This window comes from Solanum verrucosum, unplaced genomic scaffold, assembly GCF_900185275.1.
Source record: "Solanum verrucosum unplaced genomic scaffold, falcon-dt-bn FXZP01000126.1, whole genome shotgun sequence".
Lineage (NCBI taxonomy): Eukaryota > Viridiplantae > Streptophyta > Magnoliopsida > Solanales > Solanaceae > Solanum > Solanum verrucosum.
In genome coordinates this window covers 890,376-907,651 of record NW_026020033.1, presented here as the reverse complement: position 1 = coordinate 907,651, position 17,276 = coordinate 890,376, and the positions used below count along the sequence as shown (strand labels likewise).

Below are 17,276 nucleotides of genomic sequence, written 5' to 3'. Positions count from 1 at the left end.
ATTTACTAAAAGGACACATTATATAGAAGATCATTTGAGGGTGTACTATTACGGTGTTTGGGAGAGGAAGAAGCAATTCAAGCTCTGCAAGAAGCATAATCAAGAGTGTGTGGATCACATCAATCTGGATCGAAACTCCACTTTCACATAAAGAGGATGGGGTATTATTGGCCAACCAGGTGAAGGAATGTTTAGATTATGCTCGAAGGTGCGATTCTTGTCAATTTCATGCGAATTTCATACATCAGCCGCCCAAAGTATTGCACCCAACTATCGCGTCTTGGCCATTTGATGCTTGGGGATTGGATGATGTGGGATCACTACCAAAATATTCTGGTGGACACTTGTACATCTTGGCTGCAACAGATTACTTCTCAAAATGGGTTGAAGCTGTCGTTCTTAAAGAAGTGAAGAAAGAGAATGTTGCAAAATTTTATCCGAGTGAATATCATCTATCGCTTTGGCATCCCTCGCTACATAATAACAGACAATGGCAAGCCATTTGATAACAAGTTAATGAACAAGATTTGTGATCTCTTTGGCTTCAAGCAGCGTAAATCTTCTATGTATCATGTTGCAACCTGCTAAAGAAAGTTGACTCCAAGTCCAAACGGGATTGGCATGAAAGAACGGAAGAAGCTTTATGGGCATTTAGGACAACATACCGCACACCAACTTAAGAAACACCATATTCACTTTCTTTTAGAGTTGAAGTAGTCCTGCCACTCGAGCCTCGAATACCTTTCGTAAAACATGTTATTCAAAAAGGACTCACTGAAGAAGAAAATGCTCGAGTGCGTCTTGCTGAGTTAGAAGCACTTGATGAAAAGAGGCTAGAAGCCCAACAAAATATTGAATGTTATCAAGCTCGTCTATCTCGTGCTTTCAATAAGAAAGTTAGCTTGCGGTGCTTCCAAGTTGGAGACCAAGTTCTCACGGTAAGAAGATCCATCATTAATTCGCACAAGTCTGGCGGCAAATTTACCTCAAAGTGGGATGGACCATATGTCGTACAAGAAGCGTATTCACATGATGCTTACAAGCTTGTTGATGCAGATGGCGTAAGGATTGGTCCTATTAATGCAAAATTCCTAAAGAGGTACTACCCTTGAAGTAAGATGATGCTCCTTAAGGTACGAGCCTAAATTGTATGTCACTCCGGGACCGCAAGAGTATAAATAGTGTCCGAAACAAAAAAAAAATCACTTACTCCCCCAGAACTACGTTGTGACTTGATCCTCTTCACTGAGGTACGTAGGCGCTTAGAATATATCCTAAGTTCAGTTGCATAAGTGTAAGAAAACCACATGTTCCCACTTGATCTGTCACATGAAGTTAAGTCCATAAGTATTTTATTTTTATTTTATCAAACTTTAGACTTGTACAAAGTATTGATGGGTCAATGGAAGGGGGGGCAAACCCTTATCAAAATATGAGCTTCTTTGACAGTATGCTTGAAGTCTTTAAATTCAGACAAGTATGCGAGTTGAAGTCTTAAAATCCTACAAAATAATAAGATAAGTCTTATAACTTTGCATGTTAGACTCTTAAATCAACCAAGTTGCAAGACAAAGTCTTCGAGTTCTATAAAATGGCAAGTCAATGTCTTCGAATTCTATGAATTTACAAGTTAAGGTCCTTAAACTTGCTACGAGTTGAAGCATTAAATTCCACAAAATTCATAAGTCAAGTTTGAATGTGCAAACTTAAAATGTAAAACTTGCACTATATTCATTCTTATTGGCATGCAAAATATGGAATGACTTTGAATTACTCAAAGCTTGCAATCAAGAATTAAAGAGCAAATTCAAATTGGATAATGCAATAAAAATGCATGATATGAAGGGAAAAAAGGAAAGAACTTCATTACTATAAAATTGTCTAAAACATCAATCAAATGCTAAAGAAAATAAAAATAAAAAAAGGGAAAGACAAAGAAAAAGTCTAATCTAAGCGTAACTTGTAGTTGGTCAAATCTTGACGACTAGCCTCCAAGCACTCTCTTTTCTGTTCCAAATGAATTGAATCTTCAGGCATTAATAAACTCATATTTTCATATGAGGATATCTCATATTCTATAGCTAAAATCTTGTCTTGGATCTCCTCAACATTCTTCTTAGCAACTTCTAAAATAGCTTCAAGTCTCTCTTGCTCTCCTTGTAAAGTTGCTAGCTTCCGCTTAACCTTCTTTAGCGATTTCTTGTTAGAAGAAACACTTTTTGCCTTCTAACCCTCTTCTACTTTGAACAATTCAAGACGCTCTTTGGCATTGGAAAGCAACTCCATCTTCTTATATTCATGCGCCTTGTCAACAAAATTAGAGTGTTCTTGATCATAAGAAGTAGCATGATCAAAAAGAGAATCTACCAAGCTCTTCAATAGTGAAAGATCTAATAAATTCATCTCACTCATCTCCGTGAAAATATCACAAATATCATCTTTGTAAGATGAAATATTGTCTAGAGAAGTTTTGGAAAGTTTTCCACAAATCTCTTCCCAAATACCCAAGATGTACTTCCTTTTGTGGTTGAACACAACACCTTTCCCTTCGTAGACAGACATAGCTCCATTACTCTTTGGGAAAACTCGAGAAAGCTCATTGGAATTAGAAGTCAACCCTTTTAAAGTTTGGCCACGAGAAGTAGATGACGTCTTTTGTTCTTGCTTGGTATTTGAAATTGATTTTGCCTTAGGTCTTGATATTGCAGAAGACTCATCGCTAACTTGTAGCCTTTCACGTGGCAATCCTAGTGGATGTCCAGCAGCTTTAACCTACAAGTGAAAAGGGCAGGTTAGCAAAGTCATTTTATTCAAAAAAAAAAAAGGAAAGAAAATCTTGTCACTCTGAATTGTCAATGATCTTGAAGGACTATCAACACTTTGGACTTCTACAACTCTTAAATCAACCACTTCATCCCCAGATGGTTCAACCCTTTGCCTCTTCCAACATCGATCCTTGCTAGTTTTGTTTGTTTCTTGAAAGGCCCGTTTACTAGAGAAGAGAAATTGGGGACATTTTTCTTTTTCAGTAGAAGTATGAACTACTTGTTTCTTAGATGCCTTAAAGGAGTTAAGCTTTTTAATTTGATGTTGGGGAGCAAGTGGTGTCTTGACTTTTGAAGGTGTCTTTTCAATAGCTTGACTTTTGTCTTCTAAAAGGGTAACAAATTTTGACCCAGCTTTCTCCACCATAACTTCCAAATTATCCTCAAGAAACATTCCATAGGATCTCTCCCACCAAGATGAATATTGGGTAGTATAAAGCTTCTTTGCAGAAGCTACCGCATGAGGAAATGTCGCTTTAGACATAGTTGCACATGATATGCAAATGCGCCAATATCTAAGGCCTTCATCGAACGACTCGGCACAAATATCATTTTCTAAATAGCCAGGAATATCTTGATGGAGACCAAATTGACGACTAAATCGGTGTGGACTATATGGCTCAATGACAAAGGAACATCCCCTCCTCAATGGAAGATAATTAAAACGAAGGCTCATAAAATAAGCTAGCTCTAACTCTGGTGCTTTGCCATCATCAATATGATAGGTTGGGTGAGGCATACTAAGCATGGTTGCATTCCATACAATACTTCCCCCCGTTGAACACGCTTTCTTGCCTCATCTTTGTCAAAAAACCTTGTAGTACCTTCCCCAGAATATACCACCATTCGTGGTAGAGAAGGTCCACTAGTAAGAGGATAGTGTGTCTTGAGATAATAAGCAAGCCAACCATAAACATAGTGGATAAGAAAACAAACTCTTATATGGTCTAACTGTGAAGAATTTGACATTTTATTTAAGCCATGATATATGCTCGCTAAGACCGAAACCGCAAGGCTAACCCTTCTACCCCTCGCCATTACTTGCCATCTTGAAAGTTTCAGGCCGAATGAAATTCCCTTCTTCAGACGGAAATACAAAGGCACACAACCAACATGACAAAAAGGTCGTCAGATAAGTCTCATATTTTTGGTGTTTCGCTCCAAGCTTAGAAAATACCATCTCTTGAGTACTTAACCATGTGTTTATCTCAGTAGGTATCTCACCTGTGGATTATGATTAGATGACAGACGTCGAGATTTCTTCTCTTTCCTTAGGGGAGCTAGCTCATATTTGAGATCTTTCTTGCACCAAAATTGTATCCATTCACTAAAAGAGACCCTTATATTACCATTATTTTCCTCTTTAAGATGATGAAAAGCAACAAACATACACTCACAAGTTCGGGGGAGAAATCTTTCCCTCCAGTCATCAAAACATGTAAGTTCTGTGGCATTAGGTATCACTTCTTCGTAAGGGACTCCGCTAATTGGCAAGCCACCAAGAATATGCAAATATCAAAGAGATATGGATGCTTCTCCAGTAGAGTCGATGTAAGTAATGTATTTGTTTGAGGGCACCAAGCCTCACAAAAGGCTTGTATAATATTGGAGTTCCGATCATAAGTAAAAAGAGAAGCAAATACAGCATCACGAATATAAGCATTGTTTAGACTTTGCCCATTTTTGCTTAAGACATCTTTTGTCCATTCCAGTATCCCGGAATGCAATGATATTCACCTTCAAGCACAATGTTGTCTCCCCGATGTAATTCCTCTTGAATCATGCGGCGACCTATATTTGAAAGAGTGCTTGCAATATTTGTACGTTGAGGATTTGATTTCTCAAGATACCACACTTTGGAGGCTTTATTAGATTTGTGATCGTATTCGGATGTCCAACTTCTCATATGAAGTGTGTTCCTCAATTGTGGCCATGGATCAACATAACGACCAACTAAAGAATCCTGGACCAAAAACTTAGTCTCCACCGTGCTACCCTCTGTTTCAATGATGAGATATTTCAGTTGAGAAGAGGGGAATGTATAATCCTTGAAGAAAACCATTGTTCAAACTGCAAAAAAAAGTGTTAATATTTATTTATAATGATGCACAAAAGAAGATAAAACTTGAAAAAAAGGGTAGTTAAGAGGGGGAGAATAATTTAAGCATTAGGGATCTTGAAAAGCCTCAAGATTAGTGTTCTTCAAGGCGGGGACGTTAAACACATCTCTTCACACCTTATGCTTAAGTATTTGGGACCTTGTAAAGCCTCGAGATTAGTATTTTTCAAGGCGGGGACGTTAAACACATCCCTTCACACCTTATGCTTAAGAATTTGGCTCCTTGTAAAGCCTTGAGAGCAGTGTTTTTTTACAAGGCGGGGACATTAAACACATCCCTTCACACCTTATGCTCAAGTATTCGGAATTTAGTAAAGCCCCAAGTTAGTAATCTTCAAGGCGGGGACATTAAACACAGCCCTTCACACCTCAAGATCATACTCTTGTATCGTGATAAAGCTCTCCATTGTTTAGCCTCCGCAAAATACAAATATTATTTATGTTTATCTCTGAAAAGAAAGACACAAAAAAAAGGAAGAATACACAAACAAACAAACAAAAAAAGGAATAAAGCATAAAAACACGTACCTTGATAAATGCTCGTGAAAGCTCCAACCATCTGCAAGAAAACTTGTAATTGCTGATGTTGAGAATAAAAAAAATAATAAGAGCAAGCCTCCTTTTATAGATGATAAGAGGCGGTGAGAAGATCCTTTCCTATCCTAACTATAATTCTTCTTTAGTTAGGATCCTAGGATGGAAAATTTTATTATTATTTTTTTCTTTTTCTATCTTAATTCACCTTCAATTAGGATTTTAGGTTGAATTTGGTAAGAATTGAAAAGGACAAAAAATAAAGGAAGTGCAAATCTAGTTTAAAAGTGGCACTGGCCACGTGAGTTAAAGACTTAAATGGAGTCTTTTTAATTACTCGAATATATATATATATATATATATATATATATATATATATATCTAATTATGATGGAGCAATAATATATTAATTAAATATATTTATGGTTAACTTTAAAATACACGATATACAATTATTGTGTGATTAATACTTCAAGTCTAGTCTTCAAAAGATAAATTATTTTTAAGGACTTGAAGCAGGGGGCATTTGTAATCATTTAAAATTTATTAAATATAAATTTATAACATGATTCAGATTATATTAAATTCATGAATATATTAGTCCAAATAAATTATGGATTAATATAATTGGGCTAATTATTCAAGTCCAATAAATATGGATTTAATTAAAGTCAAAATTAATTGATTTGGGCTACAATAGATGAGCCAAATTTACGAAGTCCAATGTTATCTTATCCTAGAGGCCCATTCTTTTGGTGCCACGTGGCAAATGACGTGGCATGCCAAGTCAAACAAGAAGCCAATAGTATCATGACATGTGTCAAAGATGACAAGCCCGCTCCATAAAGCCCATAGGCCATGTCACTTAAATCTGATTGGCCGAAGGGAATCCTTTTCCAATCGCAACTCCTTTATTCTAAAACTATAAATATGGGTTCTCATAATTCAGAAAAGAGATAGAAAATTCTAAACAAAAAGCTAGAAAAAACTCGTGGTACAAACGCCATAAAATTCTCTATAAGCTACAAGTTTAAGAATTCAAGCATTCAAGTTCAAGAACGATCAAAATCAAGACCATTGGATTAAAGAACAAGCTCGAAGCCCTTGAATTCAAGTTAAAGTTAAGATCAAGATAAGTTTTAGGTTCAAGTTCATCAAAGATTCAAGAACAAGCTTTAAAGCCCTTAAATCCAAGATCAAGTTCAAGACAAATTCAAGATCAAGCTCAAGATCCCTTGAATTTCTATTTGAAAAGGTGAACAGAGGAATCATAGAAATTGTAACACTCGCACTTTGAAATAATAAATATGACTGTTGCAATATTTTTCCATTCTTGATTATTATTTTCTCGACGCGAATTTTACTGTCTACAATGACCTTCCTTTGTTTTGGGTAAATAAAAATATAGAGTGCATAAAAGTTAGTAAAAAGAGAGTTCTTATTCGTTGAAGGGAGATGTTCTTTTTGTGGAGCTTTGGACTCAACTCTTGTTTAGATTTCGTTGAGTTATACTTTGTAATTTGACTATTGTATTCTAGAAGGGACAAGTCAAGAGGACTACTACTGGCCTGGTAAAAAGATTTGTCGCAGTGGGCTTAGATCTCCTTAAAATTGTTGACGAAATTAGAGATTACAATTGAAAAATAAAAATAAAAAATAAAAAATCTCTTCAGGCTGAGGCATAGATATTTTGCTCTCTAATCACCGCTACAAAAGGCTCTTTGGTAATGTTTGTCTGTGGTGTAGGGTCATATTTTCGAAATTTACAAAATCGAGCAATATGCCAACTCTTGCCATAGGCGAATTACGGTCCCTTATCATGAACTTATTGATTTTGTGTTTGGTTATTTCCACAATTATATTTCTTGGGAGACGATCTATCATTGTTTTTTCTTAAAAAATTTCTTCTTAGGTTTCATACAAGTATTTTTGTGGGAATTAAGAGTAGCATTATTTGAAATAAATAAATTTACATTCATTGTTATGTTGCTCTTTTCTAATTGTAAAAGTGCATCTTGGCCCTTTGTCTCCTCTTCCATGTGGATTTTTTTACCATCAACGTCTCAAGAGAGGTTTGCTTTTGTATATGGCACATAAATTTTTGAAATTCCTTCTAAGAAGATGGAATTTTATCTACTAAGCTACAAACAATAAGGTTATTTCCAATTTTGATCTCCTCAGACATGAGCTCTCTAATAATCATTATAAAGTCTTGAGCTTGGTCTACCATTGATTTTTTGTCCACCATTTGGAAACAAAAAAATCGGTTGCCAGCATAGTTTTTTGCTTCAGCTTCTTCGATATCATACTTACTTTACAATGCTTTCGAAATTTTCTTTGCACTAGAGTAAGTTTTATCATAAAAATCATAAAATTATCAAATAGACAATTAAGAATATGGTACTGACACTGAAAGGAATCCACATCATTCTTTTTCACTTTTCTTGAAGAGAAATAAGTTGATCATCATTCATGGAGGTGTTGTCAACTTTATAAGAATTCTTCTTCGTTAACATATAAGAAACATTGAGAAGACTTAAGTACAAAAGTATTTTACCCTTCCATCTCTTGAAATAAAAACCATTGAATTGAAATGGTTTGTTAAGATATCTCATCTTGATGATATAGAATAGAGAGGTCATAATCCTTTAAGAGATCAATTCACCTAAGTTGCCTCAAGTTGAGGTCTTTCTGACTCATAATATTGTGCAAACTCTTGTGATTAGTGTAGATCTCACATTGGACTCCATAAAAGCAACACCTCCAAATATTAAGCGTGACTATTATTACCGCCAACTCCAAATCATGAATGGGATAGTTGTGCTCATGCACCTTAAGCTACCTTGACGCATATGAAATCACATGGCCCTGTTGCATCAATACACAACCCAAACCAATGTCGAATGTGTTATAATACAATGTGAAACACTCACCTTCTAGTGGAAGAGTCTAAATAGGAGCAGTAGTAATCAACTTCTTGAGCTTCTAAAAGCTCAACTCACATTGATCTGGCCACTCAAAAGGAACATCGATACAAGTCAACCGAGTCAAAGAAGTTACAATTGATGAGAAACCCTCAACAAACCTCCTATAGTAGGAAGCTAACCCGATGAAGCTCCGAATCTCAGAAATTAAAGTAGGCCTAGACCAATCACGAATAGCCTCAATCTTTATCAAGTCAACCAAGATGTAATCCTTGGACACCATATGCCTAAAAATTATTACAGACTCAAGCCAAAACTCGCACTTTTAGAACTTGGCTTAAAGTCGTTGATCTCTCAAAGTCTACAGCATAGCCCCCAAATGTTGCTCTATCATGATCCAAACTACCCCCTAGGCATGACATGACGAATGAAATCCCGAAAGACTCTAAACAGGCCAATTGACATAAGCATGGCACTGATAATCAACACAACTTTAATAAAGATATAAAGCGGAATATAAACCTCAATAGACAATCTCAAGTGATACCAAAATTAGAGTACAAGACTGAAATAAATGGAAATCTACTATGTCTGACATAAAAGCCTCTACTCCTTATAGATGTGGTTAGGACAAGCCCTAGCCCACGAAATAAATCTGGAAACTAAAATGACTGAAAGAACATAAGAAGTCGTATGATGGTCAGACCCTCGAACCATGAGGACTCACTAAAAGCTAAGTAAAGATTATTAATCCACTAGCCACAGCCTGATGGAGGAACGTCAGAATCTATGTTATAAGATAATATAGGCATAAGAAAATGTATGTGGCAGTATTCAAAATTCATTGAGTATGAGAAATGATGCATGAGTATAAACGTGATAACATGATAAGCCTCAAAATGTGACAATGCATGAGCAAGTAAAACATATCAATCAATTAAGCTTAGTTCATAAATCATAAGCAGGGTCAATGCAATAATCTAAAATCATATCGTAAGTACAGTGATGACATATGTATAAAACATAAGCTAAATGAGAAATTATACTCTTTTGTGGGAGGTTTACTGTTAACCGACATAAATCATGTGAGTTATAACATGGAATTTAGTGTACTGCTCTCACACCAAAAGGAGAGTGTCCCACTTTCCAAAGTAAGGACCAGTTCTTAATCTTCGGAGGATCCACTAAATAATGTCCAATCAGGACAATTCTATAAGGGTGTGTAGTTCAGGGACTTGGGTAATCGCCACTAGTCTGATTCGGTGCTAAATAAACTCCAAACAAAAATATGTATAATCAAATCATATTCATAATCTTTAGTCTTTGAAATGGTAAGAATATAGTAATACCAATTCAATCACGAAGACTCATAATCATAAAAATTGCTCCTTCAAAATATCATGATTTCATAACATAATAATTGTATAAGAGGCCCTTAATCGAAAGCAACTAAACGTAATGAGAATACTTCAATCGGAAGCAGCCTAATTTCATAAATCATGTTGCCACTTTATTCAAAAGTATCCTTAAATCATAATCTCTTCAAATTCATAATGCATGCAAAATCCCAAATCTTAGCTCATAGTGAACATATCCATATAGCATGTGTTCATGTGAAATATCTTGAAAACATGTAATTATGATCAAATCATGCATAAATAGATCAATTATGCTGAAAAATACTTACATCAAGAAAATCCATAACATAAACATGAAACCCTAGAATTTGGTAAGAATCTAGGAGATGAATTGAGGTTTCTTTGGGATTCAATTGATGAAAAAGGATCCATTGATGAATTTGGTAAGAATCATAGGAGATAAAGTGCTCTAATAATTGAAAGTTGGAGAGAAGTGTTTCAACACAATCAAGAGAAAAAATATCGTGAGGGTGAGAGAAAATGATTCAACACTTGGAAGTTGGAGAGAAGTGCTCCAACACAATCAAGAGAAAAAATATTGTGAGTTTGAGAGAAAGTGCTTTGATACTTTAAAGTTGGAGAGAAAGTGCGTCAACACAATCAAGAAAAAATAAATGAGAATTAAAGAGAAGAACTTCATAAATTTAAAGATTGAAGAGAAGTTTTCAAAAACAACAATGGCGACAAGATTAAATTGAAGATTGAAGAAAAGTGTTACAATACACCAACAATGACAAGAAGAAAAAATAAGAGTGTACAACTTTGAATTATGAGAGAATGTTGAAAATATAATTCAAAGTTGGAGTAAGATTCCTAAGTTGTTTAGGATTTCTTATTTTTTTGTATTTATTTAAGTAATGTCTAGTTATAATTTGTTTAGTTCATATAGGAATAAGTTTCTAGTCTTAGTTTAATTTGATTTCTTACTTTTATAAATATGGATGTTGCTAGTTATTTTTAATTATACAGAAACATATAGGGAAAAAAATAAAGAGAACATGAATTAAGATTCGAGAAATTTTATCTTATAAATAAAATAATTTCCTTCAGAATTCCTCCCCTCACCCTCGAATCTGTCTTGTGAAAATGGGTCATTCAAAAAATTCAAGAAAAATTTAAATAATTTTAGAAAAAAACTACTACAATGCCACATTATTTTCTTTGAATCTCTGCCATCTCCCCCTACCTCTTGAAACTGCCTTGTGGGAATTAAAAAATCAAATTAAGTCACTCAAAATTTAAGAAAATTTATATTTGTGAAATTGACGTCAATAATAAAATGTTAGTGTTGTGTTTTGTGGATTATTAATTAATGGATAAGTAGTTATATTGGGGAAGACAACAAAATAAAAAGAGAGAAAAAAAAAATTGACACAAAGGTACAAGTCTGGAATAAAATTCATTATTTTTATCCCAAAGTATTTAACAAATTTTAAGTCTAAAAAAATTGGCACTAACTAGCCAAACTGTCTATCCGTTTATTTTTCTTGAAAAAAATGGGGGAGAGAGAATTTATTTTTTTCCTCCTTATTTGACGTTATTTTATCCCTAAAATAAGGGATCCATTTTTTTTATATTGTTGCTAGATATTCCTATTATTATTAATTCAATTATTTCATTTTTTTTCTTATTTAGTTACTAGATACCCTTAAAAGTGGGGATTCAATTATCTTGTTTCCCTAAAATTAGGTATTTATTATTTTTTTGTTCCTTTTCTATTTTCAATAAGTATTAGTTAAAATATTATTATTTTTAATTCTACCATTGAATTTTTTTTTTCATATGTATACAATTTATTGGGTGAATACAAATCAATGTATAGTAACTTATTAGGTGAATGTTGCTCCCCAGTATACACGCAAGTGTACGTGGTCGCTCAAGTAATATAGATTCTTAAAGAAACGAGTTATCATTCCCAAGGGACTTATGATTAATTTATATTCACCACTTAATTCTACAAATAAAAGTCAAAGTAATCTTTTCAACGAGTTGATGCTTAATTATTAACTACTACTAATTATGAACTAAATGAGAGTAACTAATTGTGAACGATTTTTGATATAATGTTTCTAGCAAGTTTAAAGCAATCCCAGGGCTGCAGCATGTATTGAATCTCATGTATCATATTATAGGCTTAGAACTAATTTCAGTTGTCAAGTTACTGGTTTACAGGGTTAATTGTATGAGTCGGGCTACACACCTCTAGTCGCCTACTCCAATTAGCTATCTAACTACATTGTTGAGCGGGGATAAATAGACTAACTGGCGAGCATTTATATTTCATCATGTTTCGTAACCAAGCGAGTTGTTCGTCCGGGCGTCACTCCTGAACACAAATCACCTCGACTTAACGGGTCGATCAAGCTCTCTATATTCTCTGGTCTATCCAACCTCTCCTCTCTCGATTTTAAGGTTAAACAATAAATTTATCTCTAGATGGCCAGTCAAGAAATACTAAAACAAGAATATAGAAGTAACTTATAATGACAACTAAGAATTAATTCATAAAACCCAAAATAATCAACAATCCATTCGTAGCTACAGCCCCAGAATTAGGGCGTTTAGCTACTCATGCTATTAGAAAACAAGAAAATACAATCATTCAAGCAATTTCCGGGAAATAGAAGAGTTAAAGGATTAAGACTTGTTCCAAACTTGAATTCTTGCCCTTACACACTAAATCAAAAAGTCGACCCTTACTAATTAACCCTATGGGTCTATTTATAATAATTAGAAAAACTAAGACCCAATCCTAAACCAACAAGGAGTCCTATTTAGTTGAATGTTCGCTGGAAAAGTCGGCATCATGTTTGGGCGTCGCGCCTCTTATCGCGCCTGAAACTTGCCTCTAAATTTCCCTTCTTGGCGCGCCGCGCCTAGCAGCACGCCTGGAAAACGACTCTGAACTTTTTACCCAGGCGCGTCGCGCCTCTCAGAGCGCCTGAGAGGCGTCTCTGAAATTTGGCCCTTGGCGCCTAGCGCCTAGCAGTGCGCCTGGCCCTGGGGTCTTCATCCTTAGCCGCATTTCATGCTCATTTACATCTCTTTTCTTCAAGTTGACTCCAATTCCCTTGAGAGTTCCTGAAACAACTAATCATGTGTGTAAGTGTACAATCATTACAAGTTACACCAAAAATTAAGCTAATGACTAAAGATCATCTTTCAATCTTATTAACTTATGGGTAATTATTGGCAACTTAGGCATATAAATATGCCTAAGATCAGTGAATAAGGACCAATGTATGCTTATTTATCAAGTAAATACGAAATAATGAATAACAATGCAAATAAATGTATATAAATTTGTTAGGTGAATCTATTAGCAGAGCTTATTAGGTGAATATGAATCAAGGTATTAAATATAAATGTTTATCAATTTATTAGGTGAATACAAATCAATGAATATTAATGTTAACATATGTATACAAATTCAATTAAAAATTAATTCAAAAATAAATACATACTTTTAACTGCGCATACATAATACATAAACATTCAATTTGAAGACATATACAATAGATTGTTATAGAGTACTGCCTCAATGTATACTATTTCAAAAAAGGAGATTAAAATTTTTGGGCCAATAAAGATAATTCACATATTCTTAAAAAAATTAAAATATCAAGAAAACAATATTTACAAAATTAATTACACATTGACCTATAAAAAATTACATGTGTGTGATTTTATAAATTTAGTTTGTTTTTTAAATTTCTTCACGCGCTTTTAGGAGAGTGAATGCACTCACTTTGCCACATCACCCCTTAGAGTGATATTTAATTCACGTAAAAGTTGTTAAGAAAGATATGTAAAGGTCCATATAGTTAATGTACTTAAGTAAGTTTTGCTGCCAAATTCAAAAGGATTTGATGTATACTCTGACCAAAATAGAAATTTTACATTGATGTGTCATGCCAAATTTCCAAAGAGGAAATATTGTAAGCCTTTTAATAATTAAGTGTATAGAAAACTCTAAAGGGACTTCTAACCCTACTTCTCATACAATTGATTCGTGTGCCATCATGCATCTTTAAATTTGACAGAGGTAGTAGTTCCAGAATGTTATTAGTAGTTGACAAACAATTTGTCCACCATGGTACCATATTATTTCACAAACGGAAAAGGGTCATATTTGCTCATGTACTCTCAAGAAAGGGTCATATTTGTCCTTCGTTATACTTTTTTGATATATTTATCCTTGTCATTCAATTTTAAGGTCATATTTACCCTTTGTCCGTTAAATCCCCATGTTCCCACATAAAATTACCTATGTGGCGCCTAGGTGGATTTTATTTTTTCCTAAGTAAATCTAATCTCTATTGAAATCATTTTAACCCGCCCCACACGACTAAGCCCAATCTACTACCAAAATAAACCTAAAAGCAGGTCGTTGAGTGTCCAGACTACAGTGGATTTCCATTTATGTTTTCTGGTGGCTTCGTGAGATGGGTCAATGGAGTTGAGCAGAGGAGTGAATTTTGGCAGAGCTTTTATTGATTGATTTGGAAAATCTGAGAGGATTAGAAAACATATCAGGCTGTGTATGAGAGCTCAGAGATCACCGGGCAACGGATCAAATCACCTCGTATTGTCAAGCCCAAGCGAGTTTGCTTAGAAGCTGATCTGAAGCACTAAGCTACCCAAATCAGTTAGGCCCCCTCTATAACCCCTTCTCTGGTTACTTGCATCATCATTCCCAACTATTGGTTAAATTGGGATCTAGCCAGCAAGCAGTTCCTCTGTGTCTGTGATAACACATTATTTCCACTGCCCATATTCATCCTTATTCCACTACTATAGACTTTGAATTCTGTTCTCTCTAATTGCCCAAGTTTGCCCATATGTTCTCAACCTAAAACTACATCTATTTTTGAATAAAATGCTTAACCAATTTTGTGTGTCGAGATTAGACATGAAAGTTGGCTCTAATATACTTAACAAAAGATGTTGGATTGAATGTTAAAATCTATTTTTGTTTTTAATCTGATTGTTGCCTGATATGAAAGTGGAGATATATAATTTTTTCTGTTTGTTTGTATAGAAGAAACGCCTGTGTAGAGAAAATTTAAGCAGGAAGCAAGTTGGGTTTATTTTGGTTAGAAGATTGGATTTAATCGTATAGAATAGGTTAAAAATGAATTAAATAGTGATTAGATTTAATTAGGAAAAACCTAAAATCCATGTAAGCATTAGTAATTTTTTGGGAATATGGGGATTTAATGGATGGAGGGTAATTGTGGTCTTAAAGATAAATGACAAGGGTAAATATATCAAAAAAGTATAACGAAGGACAAATATGACCCTGAAACCTTTTCGGAGAGTACAAGGACAAATATGATCCTTTTCCCTTTCACAAATGCACCATTCCATGTGGTGATTTGCCAATCTATTTTATGGCATTACATTCGAACATTTAAATTCCATTTGTAGCTTCGAACGGAAAAATGGAAGAAAAAAAAAAATGCAACCTAACGAAAAGGAAAATGAGCAAATAAAGAAATCTGTTGTGAGAGAAAACGTTCTTCAAGAACTAATTCACAAAAAAAATTATGCTTTTGTAAGTTCCAATTTATGGTGGTTGAGGCACAATCAACAGTAGTTGTATGACAGCACCATTTCCTTTTGACAAGTGTTTTTCTGGGGCCCTTTTCTTGTTGTCACACTCTCTCTCTCACAATTTCATTTTCTCAAATTTTAGTCTTTTCTTTATCTGTCTTTTTTTTCTTTGCAAAATCCCTTTTCTATTTTATCTTTGCACCCTTTTTTAATTAATGTTTCTATATTATTTTTTTTAAGTCTTAACTCTTAGTGCAAAAATATATATTCATACTACTATTATCTTTGCTTTCACAAATTCATTTGGGGTGTGTTTGGTATGAAGGAAAATGTTTTCCTAGAAAATGTTTTCCTGGAAAACAAGTTGATTTTTGACTTATTTTCTCATGTTTGGTTGGTGAGTAGGAAATATTTTCCGAAAAAGATTTTTAGTGTTTGATTTATGAATGATTTTTTTTTTTGAGAAATATCTTTTATTTTTACTAGAGTAGAAAATAATTTTTGAAATTGAAAATATTTTTTAAAAAACAAACTTAAATTTTTTTGGGGGTGGGGTGGGGGGTGGTAAGGGGTGGGTTGAGGGTAGGGGTGAAAATTTGAATTTTTGAAGTTGAAAATATTTTTTAAAAACAAACTTAAATTTTTTTTGGGGGGGATGGGGGCTGGTAGGGGTGGGTGGGGTGGGGGGCTGGTAGGGGGTGGGGAGGCGAGGGTAGGGGTGAAAAAAATGAAATTTTAAAATTGAAAATATTTTTTAAAAACAAACTTAATTTTTTTTTTTTGGGGTGGGGGGGGGGCTGGTAGGGCGTGGGTGGGTGGGGGGTCGAGGGTAGGGGAAAAATGAAATTTTGAAATTGAAATTATTTTTAAAAACAAACTTAATTTTTTTTTTGGGGGTGGGGGGCTGGGTAGGAGGTGGGTGGGGGGGTCAAGCGTAGGGTGAAAAAATGAAATTTTGAAGTTGAAAATATTTTTTAAAAACAAACTTAAAATTATTTTTTTTGGGGGGGGTGGTAGGGGTGGGGTGGGTGGGGGCTGGGTAGGAGGTGCGTGAGGGGGGGTCAAGGTAAGGTGAAAAAATGAAAATTTGAAATTGAATATATTTTTTAAAAATAAACATAAATTTTTTTTTTGGGGGGGGGGGGGCTGGTAGGGCGTGGGTGGGTGGGGGGTCGAGGGTAGGGGTGAAAAAATGAAATTTTGAAATTGAAAATATTTTTAAAAATAAACTTAAAAAAAAAATTTGGGGTAGGGGTGGCGAGTAGGGGGTGGGGAGTTGGGGGGGAGGGGGGATCAAGTGTAGGGGTGAAAGGAATAAAATTTTGAAGTAGAAAATATATTTTAAAAACAAACTCAATTTTTTTTAGGTGGGGGGGGGGGGGGGTTGGTTGGGGGGCTGGTTTGAGGGTAGGGACAAAATAAATTGATTTTGTCAACAATTTTTTTTTTAATTAGAAGTTGAAAGAAAGTTTTGGAAAATGTTTTCCTTAAGTTTTGAAGGGAAGTCATTTTTCTTAAATTTGAGGAAAATGAGTTTGATTTGGAAAACATTTAACCCAACCAAACATGAGAAAATTGAAAAACATTTTCCGGAAAATGTTTTCCTTCATACCAAACACACCCTTGATTGACTTTTTTTTCTATTAATTCTTGTAACACACAAAAAAAAAATATAAAAGTTTCGTTTCACATTTTAAGACACTAAACATAAAGAAAATTTAAAAAGAAAATCTTGAATAAGAAACACAAAATTAATATTGGCAATAATTATTGGATACATGCCACAAAAGTAGATAATTTAACAAATATGTAAAAGTAAATATAATTGAGTGCTTGATATCATTAATACATTATTATTAATATAAAGCATTCAAATACATTAAGTGGTTATAGAATAAAC

The 17,276-nt window shown here is 34.3% G+C and overlaps 1 pseudogene; it reads right to left on the bottom strand.

Moving 5' to 3' along the window:
- Positions 1-2,226: 2,226 nt before the first annotated feature.
- LOC125821613 (uncharacterized) lies at positions 2,227-3,309 on the bottom strand (annotated as a pseudogene).
- Between the last annotated feature and the right edge of the window lie 13,967 nt (positions 3,310-17,276).